Below are 15,304 nucleotides of genomic sequence, written 5' to 3'. Positions count from 1 at the left end.
TTTATTTCCTTTGCTTATACTGAATCTAATATGTTGTTTCACGATTCAGATCATATCAAATCTTTTCTGGAGCCAATTACAAATCATTTATGTGTGAGTTTCAAAATTGGAATGTCGATAGATGATCTTGAAACTGCTTACAATCAGTGCCAGCACTTACCATTCCCTAACTTCTGATATATGAAAGCTGATCTTGCTTGGTCAGACAGTCCTGGTGAGCAAAAAATCCTTAAGGTACAAGTGAAATCATGAGACAACTTGGACAGGACAGAACAGGCTCCAACCATGGAAGTTTTTCAAAAGTCTTTGACATCCAACAAATAAATGTTTCAGCGTAACAGCATTTGGATCGATTCTCCAACAGAACACACTGAGAAGATGGTGGCAGATCATAGTCAATAGGACTGCATCTTTCAAACTTGCATGGAGTTATGGGAACTTACTAGCACTTGCGTTGATAAATGGCGGTCCATCCCCCCAAATCCTCTATGCCAATACTCCCTTGTTTTTCTGTGGTATGGCAGCAAATTTTGCTCAACCCATGTTAAAAGGCTGAAGTATCATAAATTCTTTTTGACGATCAGATATTTTATTGATCTGCAGTTGCTAGATCTTACATGTCAGATGACTTTTAAGGGCCAATTCTCTTTAATATTGTATTTGTTTTATTGAAGAAATGCCTGAGAAGCCATATATTATAAACAAGTCACTGTAGTGCAATTTTCATCTCTGACATTTATCTTGAGATGGTGTTTTTATTGTTTTCCAAGTCACTAAAAGAGAATTGCTTTGAAAAATAGGCACTTTTCTTTCTGTTGAATGGCCTGCTACATATTTGTCATGAACTTTCAACAACCTGTAAAGATGAAAAACGGTTGGCGGGGAAATTAATAAGGGTCCCTGAACACTAAGCAAGAAAGATTAGAGTGCCATAGTTAATGAAGCTCCTTGCAAATTTCTTTTGATTACAGAAAACAACAGAGGTGCTTTGTGATTTCCTTAATTGAGATCAATGAAGGCACAGAGCTGGAGTTCCAGCCTTTTGTGGATCCATAGATAGCTATGTGATACTAGTGACATGAGCCAGATGTGTCAAGGGATCAAGACCATAACAAATTTCAAAACAACCTTGTGAGTTAAAAGACAATGACACCTCTCTTATGAACAGAAAAAAAACATCTTCTATGCATGGTTCAATGAAAAGAACAGACTGATGCTGAATGAATAGGCCTCTTGTAAAGACATGGCTGAGGTGGGGAGAATTCTATCCAAGGTGAACCCACACAAGGCCGCAGGACCAGACAGCGTACCTGGTTGGGTACTGAAGGACTATGCAGACCAAGTGACAGAGGTCCTTAGGTACATCTTCAGCCCCTCACTGCAGCAATCCATCTTGCCCACAAGGTTGTCTTGTGATCTGTTATGGTCTTGATCCCTTGCCATATCTATTGGTGGATATGACCAATATTCTTTCTATGAGTGGGATTTTCTCCACCCTTCATATAGATTCACCCAATTTTTGGTAAAGATTTTAGTAAAGATTTTACTAGCTGTTTGATGCCCCTGTGCATTGTTTCATTTACACATTCCCTATTGTTTGTTCTTAAATGAACCAGAATAGATCACAACTAAAAAGGTTGCTCTGCAAGACATACTTGCCTAGTGTGCAGAGTGAAATAACAAGAATGTTCCTCTGTCAACTTTACCATCTTAGTCTTTCACCTGAATTCTGCCTTCTGTCTTTGTTTTAATTTTTTGCAATTGTCACGGTATCTTGGCTTTGTCACCTCAACTCCTGCCTTGCTCCTTGCCTTTCTGCTTATCTCACAGCCTGTCCTGAACTTCCATCATTTCACAATTGCCTTTTATTCTCCTATTGCACCTTCATAATTCACTGAATATTGGGTGCTGTTGATGCAGCATTTCAAAGCTCAAGGCCTCTTAGTTGCAGAATTTCAGGGGTATCCCTTCAAATGGTCAATATTGGGTACACCTCAAGACAGATGCACATTGTGGGACTGAATTTTGCAAACTGGCATGCCCACTCAGGACAGTACAAGTGGTATTTCAAAAAAGTGATTTTCTGTCTGTTAACTCGTCATACGGGACATTTGTTTCATATCACCAGCCCTGATGAAACTATTGTTTTGTGTTTCTGCATAGCATTTTTATGATAATTTGATTTAAGACCAGCTTCTTATTCCAGATAAGAAGGGGAATATGAAATTTTATATTCTTGCTCAATGTTTGTGTCCTGTGGCCACTCTGAACAATCAGCTAAATTGAGGGTACATCTTCGTCCGCGAAGCCAAGCCAAAGAAAAAAGAAGAAGTACAAGCACATATCTGCTAAAGGATGGTACATTTGTTCAGTACTCTGACCTTTCCAGTTGCAGTCCAGCTGGAACATTCTTCTTTTAATTTGTAAGACTCCTTGTAAAACCTGCTCAAATCTAAGGTGTAAATAATCTAAATATCACAGTGATACAGATTTTCAGTGATATTTGATGACAAACTTGAAGAGCACAGGTTCCTTTCAGTCTCATCAAAGGAGTATGTACATTTAGCACCTACTTACATTAATTCAAATCTGAAATTTCCCAATGCGTACTAATAAATTGGTTGGATATAACACTAATTTGCAGTTGAGTGAATGCCAATCGCCCCCCCCCAACCCAAATACCCCCTTGTGAATCATTCAGACTCTTTGAATGCAATCATATGTGAGAATTTTAGACTGGAAAAGTAGGTATCATAATTGATGTGTGAAAATATGTGTTATGTTGTGTGATAATTATATAATCTGCCAAAAAAGAATTCCAACATGAGCCCATTAGTCCTGTACGAGTTAAATGCTTAACAGTAAATGTCTCATAAACACTTTATTACGCAGCTTGGTCTGGGTAGTTCACCGGAGTTCTATTACTTTAAACTTCTGGGAGACATGTGAAAAACAGTAGGCTGTAGCAGCGCTATGGTGGTATACAACTCCCAGGAGGCATCGAACCGGCTATGTGACATCAATGCGTGATGACCTCAATGCGCGTCAGGCGCGTTATTTGGGCTTTTGAAAGGTTGGGCACATTCTGAACAGCAGCAAAGAAACATCTTGTGTGGTTATTTCATCATGTCCACTGTGATTCCAGTGGCCACAATTGGTGACCCTGAAGAGTCCAAAAAGGTAATTTTGGACAAACATGGACTCTGCAGCCATCACTGCAAAGCTGCCACCTTTCTGACAGCTGAACCTAAACTGTGGTTCCAACAGGCTGAAGCTCAATTGCACCTTCGCAAAGTCAAGTTGGACACCACTTGTTATTACCATCTCGTCAGTGTCCTGGATCAGGCCGTCACCAAAAGGGTTGGCATCTTCCTACAGGATCCACCACATTCCAGCAAATATGATGCTTTAAAGGCAGTTTTATTGCGGCTATATGATATGTCCCATAGGGAAAAAATTAGCTAAACTACTACAGCTCGATGGGTTGGGAGATCGCGCCCCTTCAGAACAAATGGACGAAATGGTGTTCCTGGCATTTGGTGAAAGTTACAATCTGCTAATCGAGCAGCTCTTTTGGGAACAAATGGCAGATGATATTAGACCCTTGTTATCCAAGTGTTCATTCGAAGACCCAAGAGCTTTAGCAGCCGAGGCAGACTTTCTATAGCTGGATAAAAATGACAGCAAGGAAAAACAAGTCTTCCTCACTGCAGCAGCCTCAGAGGTCAACCACATAAAAGACAGACAAACCTTTCTGCTGTTTCTGGGGGGAGGGGCGAGGGCATGTAGCGGCACTATGGCAGCACTACAACTCCCAGGCATCGAAACAGCTATTTGACATCAGTGATTGATGACGTCAACGGGTGTCAGGTGTGTGATTCGGGCATTTAAAAAAAGTTGCATGTGTTCTGAGCAGTAAGTCCATTTGATTCATTAAAGAAACATCTTGTGTGGTTATTTCATCGCGTCCACTGTGATTCCAGTGGCCACAAGACTATCTTTATTGAGGTGTTTCTGTCATTTTTTTTTAATGCTGCAGAAGATTGAGAGAACCTTCTTTGAATTCTAAGGATTTGAATACCATGCTCACATTTACAAAATGTGTTTTGACAGAAAGCAGACCTCTTTATTCAGTAATAAAATTAGAGCTCTTTGCGTACTCTGATGAAAACAGAAAAAAAAAATGTTTTCTCTCTCAACCACTGCCATTCAAAATTAAAATTTGATCCGTGAGTAGAAATGGCCAGTCAACGCTTTGGGTTTGGATTCTTTATCAAGATTAAATTAATAAGAGGGGTGATGTGATACTCTTGCTAGTCTTGATAAAATATCCTGACCTGAAGTGTAGAATGACCCATTAAGTTCCTCCAGCAGCTCATCATGGGCTCATTATTCCAGCATCTGAAGTTTTTGACTTTCCTTGTATGTCACAGACCAGCAACAATGGAAAGTCACCAAGGCCGTGTTATTAATTTCTCTTAAGACACTATATTTATTAAAAGCTACTAACAATATAACACATTTGTCAAATGAAACCCAACTATGTGCAAAAATTACTTGTGTGGTGTGCTTGTGTGTAAGGGATTCCCAAACCATTGTAACTTAGGCACAATTCTGGGAAGTCATTCCATAGTTCTATCTTAGAAATCCATCGTCAAAGCACAGGCATTTAAACTGATTCGCAGAAGTAATTATGAAGGAGCTGGGAGAGACTGAGTGACCGGACTGCTGAAAACTCACAAATCATTGTTGAGTTTCTTCCAGAGAAAAGATTCGTTCATATGAACAGTTGTCACAATTCCCTTTTCCTTGCATAGGGGAAACAAAACAAGTGACTTCCACACAGCTTCTAAAACTCAGGTATGAGTCAATCAAAGTGTCATTTCCTTTGGTTATGGAAGCTCAATAATTCCCCTCTCGGAGTATCAGCCGAATTATCCAATATCACAGAGTCATTCCTGCTCCATGGTCAATAAGATGGCTGCTAGTCAATAAGGTGACACTTACATGACTGTATCACCACCTAAGTCCCTGGAAGAAGCAACAAATTTTCTTTCTCTTCTCCAAGTTAAAATTTCAGGTACAGCCTGTCCTAGCCATTGCCACCCAGTCTCTCCACAGTTGTGAATGATTGCAGTCTGTGCTAAACTTTCAAATGATATTATAGTACATGAAACAGGATCTCGTAATACCTGTTGAAAAGAATGAGTTTCATGCTTTTTTTGGAGAGCTTGGACAATCTGAACTGGACTTTGTAAGCCTTGACGCAATGCACCAACTTGCCTTTTGCTTCCTATGGATGCTGCGTGACCTGCTGAGTTTCTCCAGCACTTTTGTGTATCGGACAATCTGAATATTCTAATTGAGAGAGATTGTTGGAGGTGTATCAGAAATCTGTAATGAGACAAGATGCTAGATAGATGAATTGGTTGGATATGAAATTTCAAGACATCTTTTGCTGGTCTTCATCATTATGGTGGCTTCATTAAACACATGAGACTAGACATGTGGCATAATTGCAGTAGCAGTTAACAAAATGCCAGAGATCGGGATGAAGCTTCAAATCCCATTCTGTCTGTAAAGTATTTGGACATTCTCCTTTTTCTTCATGGGCATTCCCTGGGGGTTCCAGTTTCCTCCCACCATTCTAAATGTACACAGGGTGTATGGTAATTGGGTTTAAATTGGGCAGAACAGACTTTAAATTTAAAATTTAAAATATGTTGTATGACATTTAAATTTAGAATTGAAAAATGTAAACCTCTCCATGGCTAAATCTAAGCGTTTAGATGGTCCCTGCTTCTCATGGAAATAGGGATTTCCTCCATTTTCAATCTCTTTCACTATAATATTTTGGCCAGTGTTTGAGATTATTAAACCTATGCCATTCTTTCTCAGGTTACTTACAGGCATAATGAGCATCCTGTTGAAACAACGCAGGATCACTCTAAACATGGGAGATAAGCTTTAGTTGATAGAAGCAAGTTATAACATTGTCCACATTGGCCAGCAGGAGAAATACAGGCAGACCCCAGGATAAATACGGGTTCCGTTAATAGGAACCTTTTAACCCAATTTTGTATTTAAGTCCCAACCAGTACATACAATCCTTATTTAGCATCAGTTAGTCAAATTATTATCTTAGTATACAGTATATATAGTATCTATTTTACCTTTCTATGCATATAAAACACTTCCCAATACACTAAAACATCCTAAACATTATAATGCAGTACATAATAATAATAAAGCAGGTAATAATATAGTACTGAAAGCAATAATAAAAGTAACTACTGTTAGGTCTGCTTTGTTCGAGAATGAGTGAGTCAGACACCAGTCTGAGTCGAAATCAAGGTTCTTTATTACCGGATTGTAACACTTGCAACTAACAGTGTTAGTTGGAGAAGGTGCATTCTCCTGATATCAGCAAGTGGTGTTTTTTTTATACCTCAGGACACACACTTAGTAAATTATCATACCATTACACTGTCCAATGAATAAGCTGTTGCTCCCCTTCACTGTTAGTCTGCTGCTCATCAGCTTGTTAGTGCCAAACTTATCTTGAGCGTACAAGGTCACACCTGCATCCTGTTACTCCTTAGTACTGGGTGACTCCTTCTCCGGTCCCATCTCATGATGTTTTTAACCTTACACTACACACAGTCATAAGATCATAATTAAAAGTTAGCACTGACAGGAGAAGATGATGGAGAGATGGCTACAGTACAGCTACTTTCAATTTTGAATTCGGAATTTCACACCTGGCCCCTTAACTCCTTCCCTCTCTCCCTCTCTTGCCTCCTCCTCTCTCCCACTCCCTCCCACCCTCTCTCCCTGCATCCCTCCCTCCCTCCCTCTCTCCCTGCCTCCCTCCCTCCCTCTCTCCCTGCCTCCCTCCCTCTCACCCTGCATCCTTCCCTCCCTCGCTCCCTGTCTCCCTCCCTCCCTCTCTCCCCACTCCCTCCCTCTCTCCCCACTCCCTCCCTCTCTCCCCACTCCCTCCCTCTCCCCTGCTCGCTTGCTACATTCATCTGAGATGGGGGGGGGGGGCGGTTGTTAGCCATATTGGAGCCGGAGAGGGAGACCAGGTCTGAGTGAGCTGGGAGCAAACTCGTCCGAGTGAGCAGGGGTGGGAGGGCACGTCAGAGTAGAAGTGGGGGGAAGGCAACACTTTCGAAAAATGGGATTGAAATCAGATTGCTTACTCTTTAAGAAAAATAATTTAATTTAAATTATACTGAACCAGGCTCGAACCGTAAGTTGACGCCATTCTACTTCCATTCGGCTTGCCAGTTAGTAATTATGGCTTGTTCATAAATCGGATGTCTTCAACCTGGGGACTGCCTGTAATTATCATAATCAGGCAGTTCATGGTTAGCATGAATTGGAGTAAAGTCTTCAGCTTAATATTATATCATCCCATGCTGCCTTCATTTGCTGACCAACTGAAATATGTTTATCTACTCATTTATTACCCTGTTACTCTATTTATAAACCACTCACATGAGCTAATTAGCTACTGCATCACTTGAATTATACTTGTAAATATTGTTTCCTTCATTTTTCATAAGTTAAGATCCACTTTGGGACGTTCTGAGAGACTGAAATGTCCAAGTGCATTACAGGTTTCATCATAACTGGCAAATGTGCTTGAGGAGTGGGTGTTGTTTAAAAAGGATTTGATTGGAATTGATCAAGTTCCAGGAGGAACTTGCATATTCTGGATTAGTCAAAGTTTCAAATGGTACTTGATTGTGAGTGTTTATGGTAAAATAGATAAAATTTAGAAGGAATTATGTGCTAAAGTTGGATTTAAGGTCTTATGCTTCATTTTGTCAGTAAATGAAATGCTGCAATCAGATTTTTTTTACTGTAATTGTGAATTGTCAATTATAAAGGACTGATTTTTAAAATCATAATAATAATTAATAACGGCTTAAGGAGGCTGTATTGGATGATGCAGGGGTTAAACTTTGACCTATGAACCCCAGGAACCAAACATGTGCTGACTAACAAAGCAGAATTTTTCTCTGCCCATCTTAATTTTAGCATTGTTGGCCCCTACCAAAATGTTCTCAGTTTGACACTAAGTAAGTTAACCTGGATATTAAGGTCATAAAAGGTCTTCTGTTTAAAATAGGAAACAAGACAGAGGGTCCATAAAATTAATGGGAACGTTCACTCATTCTCTCCAGTGATTCTGCCATTTTTTTGTCGGATGTCCACTTGCCATTTGTGCATGTTTCTTGAATTGGCCACCAAGTATGGGATGAGATGTGGGAATGATCGCGTTACCTCAGCAGAATTCTTGCAAAAGTATGGTGCAAATGAAAGTGCAATGAACAGATTGCAATTATCCTTCAGTGTGTTGAGAATAATTTCACCAATAAGTTAGATATATCTTGAAATGCTTGCTTTCGAAAGAATCCCCAGCACTATTAAAGGCATCTTTAAAACATCTGCTAACACAGGAGCTTGTAATATTGAAGTCTATTAAGTAGTTCCAATGAAAGCTATCATATCATTTATGCAACCTTCATCATTGCCAAATTCTATAAATTACTCATGGAATATTTATGACACAGCTCCAAAATTAACTTGAGTGAAGTAATTGTCAGCTAAAAGAAAATAGCAGAGTACAAAAGGATTATAAAAACGACAGATAAATGATTATTTCACAAGTCACAATTTTTTCTTCTTGGAGCTAAGAAACATTTAAAATGGTATACAGGATCATGATTCGCTTTGACAGTGTAAATCAATGGAAACAGTTCCCCTTAATGGATGGTTCAAGCATTGAAGAACCAAATTTAATTTTAATGGAAGAAGTCATACATGAGGAAGAATCTTAATGGTTATGATGTCAAAATCATTGTCTGTAGGGGTGGTATAAAAATAGTCAAATACAGCTTTCAGAAGGGAATTAGATAGCATTGAGAGAAAATAATTCCCTATGAGGTATAAGTAAGGAAGTAGCATAAGGGGGATCACTCTCCAAGAGATTCTTGTATTACAGAGGGTTGTTAGCCACAAATACAAAGTATTACACATTCTTTAAAAAAAAGTTCATATCATGTTTTTTTTGTAACACAAAATTCTAGTTTCCTTGTATTCAATGATATAAATGAAGATCTGTTCCTGCAGATGTTTGTATTCCCCTAACCATAATGCTCATATTGCAGCTAATGGTTTATGGCAGGTGGGGGATGGGAGCTTTTAAGAAATTGCCTTTGTCACTTTGCAAAGCAAATCTTTCAACAAGGCAGCAATTGCTTTTGGAGACACAAATAATTGCAGATGCTGTAAACTTGATTTAAAAAAAGAACAAGTTACAGCTAGAAGGTGATGATGATCGGTTGAGATGAGTAAAGAGCAGTTGGAGACAGGTTGGTAGAGGCAAAGGTGGAGGTAGGTGGCAGACATGTTCCCCCTTAGCATCTCCCGGCCCTCCGCTTAAATGGAGACAACCAATTTTAAAGACATATCAAATACTGGTAATATAATGGAGTGATGTAACCCACAACAAATAATAGTTGGCATTTGTGAAAATTTATCCTTGTGCAGTACTGCTTTCTTCATTCATGAATTAGCTTAAGAACACCCAGCAATAGCTTGAATAGCCATTGTATTTAATGACTCATTATGTTATATCCAGTTTGGTATCAATTACTAAGGAACCTTTCCATATTAAAAAAAAATGTTTTACAATAAAAGTACAGTGTGCACCTACTTACTTGTATTGTAATGCAAGCAGTTGCCTTAATTCTGTTTTTCTTCATTTATTTCATTAGAAAATGTGTTTACTTTGCTTTTTGTGTCTATCATTTTAATTGTTTCCCCTCATTCATTCTGTAAGACTGAGTTTTATTCTGTAAATCAGATTTCTGAACAGTGACTTGTGAATCTTTCCAAAATGCAAACGGTCATAACATGGGAGTTACCTTTGCAAGCAGCTTAATGAGTGAAATTGCCTCTATCAGTTACTGTGACAATTCCTTGGTAGTCAGTGTTGATGTCTACTTGAATCTCACAACAAAGGCTAACCCAAAGAACATTGAAATTGAATGGTATGGGAAATATGTTTGATTATTAGTTAATGTGAAGCAGCAAAGACTGAATGCTGCACTAGAAATATTTTCACATAGAATCAAGTATTGAAAGAAAAAACAGTGGACTTTTCAGTGAGACCACACTCAAATCTGCTCGATCATCAACACTGTAGCACACCAATATCAGGAGGGGGTAACCCCATAAATAAATACTTCAATAACAGTCCGACATCATCTAGGCACATTGTCTGCCATAGGGTAGACAAGGAAATGAGGGATTGAGATGTAGATAATTTATATGTGCCACTATTAGAAAAATCCAGTACAAGGTGTCAGCCAACAATGAGAATTACAATCTATGGAGCAAAGCCTCAGGAAAATCAATGGCCTTACTAGGAATGTCAAGGTGAGTGTTAACATAAAAACTACTTTACACACACACACACACACACACACACACACACACACACACACACACACACACACACACACACACACACACACACACACACACACACACACACACACACACACACACACACACACACACACACCTGCTGCATATCCTATCCATCTCCTAAACCACATGCTACCCTCAATCCATCATTGATTTTTTGCTCTTTTAAGCAACTTCAAAAAGTGTCTGAAAGGAGGATAAAGAAGATGTTACTCAATAGTAAGGAATAAGTTGGAGTAATCCTGCATCTAGTGGAAAGTCATTGCAAATACAGTGCCTGCAGCTCTCATGGTTCTATGGTTTACCCCATGTATTATCCGCTAGCTTGAATGGAATGATGTTTCACCTCGGCATTTTTTTTTCTGTTGCCTGGGTAAATTGCAAGCAGCTGAACCATGACATGTGGGAGAACATCTCACTTCTCCAGGAGTAAATACCCACAGTCATCATCAGAAATAAATTCCTGTTCAGAGTTTCCTCAGAGATGTGAAATAGGCAGCAAACTTTGTGAATTGGGGGATACCTGCCACCACCTCTCCAGATCTGGATGTTGAGACAATGATGGATTAGGAGTTCTAGCAATATATTAGATATTCTCTCCCCATCTTCCAGTAGGTTGTATTTTTGTGAGTTCGGGGCTTTGACTCTCCTTGAGTCAGGTGAAGCTGGTGATGTCACTGTTGGGAGATCTGGCTGTGCTCTTGCTTCTCCATTTCTTAGCTGGAGGGAAGGAAAGGTGGACACAGGTTACAATTAAGTCTGAGTGTGGGATGCAGTGCACCCAATGACTGTTGCCATAACCCCCCCCAGCTCCAGGAGACCAAGAGCAGTGAAAGGGTAATGCCCACCCCCCCCCCCCACCCCTCACCCCCTCACCACCAGGCAAAGAAGAATGATTAAAATTTCAGATTTATTGTCAGAGTATATAATGACATTATATAAAACCCGAAGTTTCTTTTTTTCTTCAGGCAAGGCAGAATTACCACTTATTGCTAGTGCAAAACAAACTGTACACAACATGCACATGTAAATAATTAGAGAACTGTAAACAGATAATGAATGTAAACAAACTGCCTGTGCAATACACACAGAATGAAAAAAAATCAATAAGGTGCAAAAGTAAGAGTCCTTAAATGAGCCCCTGATTGAGTTTGTCATGGTGGAGGGGTAGAAGCTGTTTCTGAACTTGGTGTTGTGAGTCTTGTGGCACCTATACCTCTTTCCAGATGGTAGCTGTGAGTGGTGTGGATCCATGATCATTGCTGCTACTCTCCAATGGCAATGTTCCCTATTCTGCCTGTGATGCCCTACCTTTAGGAGGGTTTTTACACTCTGGGGTATTCATGTCCCCATACCAGACTGTGATGCAGTCGGTCAGCACACTTTCCACCACATCTCTGTATAAATTTACCAGGGTTTCTGGAGTCATAGCAAACTTTTTTTGGAACATTTTATTTACATTTTTAAAGCGAACATGCAACCAACAAAAAAAAAAGAAAAAGAAAAGTAAAATGTAAAGATGATCTATGATGGCTATAATCCCATACACCAACCACTCCTCACTCTCCCATGAAAGAAAAAAAAAGGTAGTAAGAAAGAAGAAACTCTGAAGAAAAGGAGTGAAAAGGAAAATAAAAATAATTAATAAAAAGAAAAGAAAGAGGGATTGTCAGGGATCCATTGTCTACACCACATGCTTCACATTTCCATAACTTACCAAGATCTCGAGGAGACACTAGTGCAAGTATTATAGGTTAAATGGGGCACAATTAAAGATTTACACCTACATTTTGTATGCTTTATTTTTAAGAACATGTTATAGTTATTTCTTAGATTATAGGTAATCTTTCCAAGAGAAACATATCCTTTATCTCCACCTGTTCCCTCAACCCATGCCCTCCCTCCCCCACCACCCCACATAGATCCATCAATCCTTATCCTCTGGGGTAAAATGCACAGTCTCCAACAATCCAAATTGGTGATGGAAGAAGTAGTAAAGTAGAAATAAAAGAAATAGAGATAAAGAACCCCCCCCCCCTCCTTTGTCATGTTGATAATAAATTTTACAACACTACCCCTTCCATTTTATGGGTTGTGGCAAAGGCTGCACATACACATACGATGTGATAGAAGTCAATCCCCATTAAGACTAGTCCCCTGGAGTATTCCCAACATAACATTTCATTCTTTTTATGCAAGAGAAATATATAACAAAGAAAAAAAAAATTCTGAAAATGAATACACTATTTCATTTTAAGTTCTGTCAATTAATTCACAAAGTCTATTGCATGTTGAAGATCCGAGAAAAAAATTCTTTCACCACCCACCATTGTGACCTTCAGAATTGCTGGATGGCACAGCACAGCTTTATATCCTTTCTGCCAAAGGGATCTTTTTTATTGGCTTGAATTCCCATCTGTGTTTCAACAATGCTGCACTTGTATCTGGAGAGAACAGTACTTTGCCTCTTTGATTCCAATGGTCCTCCCCTTGCTTTTGTTCCTCTACTGAGTGCAGTGGCTACTTTTTTTTCTGCCTTGATATCTTAAATATTTAATAAATACAGAACATGGCATAAAGAACCTATGTACCCTCTCAATTTTGATATGTGTTCTTACATTTTCCTCTCCCAAAACCTTAGGCAACCATTCTTGGAAGAAGTGTATCGGGTTTGCTCCTTCTACTCCTTCTTTAAGGCCAACAATTTTGATATTATTCCTCCTGCTGAAGTTTTCTAATATGTCCAATTTTAACCAAATTTTATTTTTTTCTGCAGACCATCCATCTATTTCATTTTCTATTTTATTTGTTTTTTTTAAATACTTTATTTATGGTAAGCACATGCATAAATAGTTTTCATATATTAAAGTATTATATAGAAATAATTATTAAATACATTAATTTATATAAGGTAAGAAAAAAATGGAAAGAAACTAATTAATACACCCTCCCACAGCCCACCTGCTCCCCTGAAACCACCACTACCTACCCAAAGAAAGAAAACTAAAACTACAAAAAAAATAAAAAATCACTAAAATACTAAAAAAAAATAAAGATACATATTAAGTTGAAATGCTCTTTCAAACACTTGAAGATGTAAATAAAAACATTTTCACAAACAAAAAAACAAAATTCATTAGGGAAATTTTCATGGAACCGGAGGAATCAATGGAGTTATTTATAAATTCAATCCTAATCTTTGAACATACAGGCTCCAAATCTGTAAAATTAGAATATTTACCTTTCAAATTATATGAATGGAATACAGCTTTGAATTTCTGTTTGCCATCATCCTCATGTTAAAGAAACACCTGATTTTCAAGTAACAGCAATACATTTCCTCACTATTACCAGAGTTAATTTAACAAATTTCACTTGAGAATCTGATAAATCTAATTTAGGTGTTATATTTCCAAAATTCCCCATCAAGAATAATTCAAGATTTAATGCAAAAACAATACCAGTAACTTGTTGCAAAAAAATGTAATAGAAATACAAAATGATTTGACTTTTGAACAAGACCAAGTTGAATGGAGAAAAGTTCTAAAACATCATTCTGAAATATCTGATTTCCATTTATTCAATTTTTGAGGGATAACATATAATTGTTGTAAAAAGTTATATTGAAGCAACCTATATCTTACATTAATTTTATTAATCATAATATCCTTACATAAATTTTGCCATGTCTGCTGATCTATTGATATATTTAAACCTTGTTCCCATCTTTCCTTTGACCTAAATAAATCTAATTTAGACACTTTCTCCTGTAATTTTATATATACTAGTTAAATAAATTTCTTAACAATTCCATAATTAGCCAATTTTTCTGAATCAGTACAATTCATTATTTTTTTTTCTAGTCCTAAATTATCTCTCAAATAGGCTCCCAATTGAAAATAACAACAAAAAATAAATAAAAATTACAGGGTATATCATATCTAGTTCTCAATTGATCAAATGTCATCAATTGACCACCCTCATAACAGTCTCCTATTTTAGAAATTCCTTACTGATACCATATAATTTAAAAAAAGTATTATCTTTGGAGAAAGTTATGAAGATTAATTAATGGCGTTTTGGTGACAGAAAGCCTCCATCATTTTCTAAATTAATTTTATTCCAAATATTAATCAAATGTTTCAATGCTGGAGCATCTGTGTCAGTAGTTATTAATCCTGTTTCCCATTTATAAATAAATTCTTCAGCTTTTTCTTCTCCAATTTTATTCAACTCGATATCCAGCAAATTTGATTTAATACCCTTGAATAAAGATGCAAGAAACTTCAATTGTGCTGTCTTGTAGTAATTCTTAAAATTAGGAAGTTGTAATCCACTTTGTTCATATCTCCATATTTATTTTTCCATCAATACTCTCACTTCCTCATCTTTCCAAAGAAATTTCCTAACTTGGTTATTTAATTCCTGAAAAAAAAATTGAGGGACAAAAATTGGTAAAGTTTGAAACAGATATTGAATTCTCCGAAAAATATTCATTTTAATACAATTAACACTTCTAATTAAAATTATAGGTAAATTTAGCCATCTCTTAAAATCTTAAGTTATTTTCTAAGTAATGGAACATAGTTTAGTTTATATATTTTTTTATAATTATTATCTATATGTATCCCTAAATACTTAATCTCATCATTAGGCCATCTAAATTGAATGTCCCTTTGATATTGTGAATAATCACAATGTAATAATTCCACTTTTATCCTAGTTAATTTTATAGCCAGAAATTCTTCAATACTCCATCAATTGATTATTAAGTCTAGGTAACAACAACTGTGGTTGA

This window comes from Narcine bancroftii, chromosome 3 (genome assembly GCF_036971445.1).
Source record: "Narcine bancroftii isolate sNarBan1 chromosome 3, sNarBan1.hap1, whole genome shotgun sequence".
NCBI lineage: Eukaryota > Metazoa > Chordata > Chondrichthyes > Torpediniformes > Narcinidae > Narcine > Narcine bancroftii.
Note: the sequence above shows the minus strand (reverse complement) of the source record.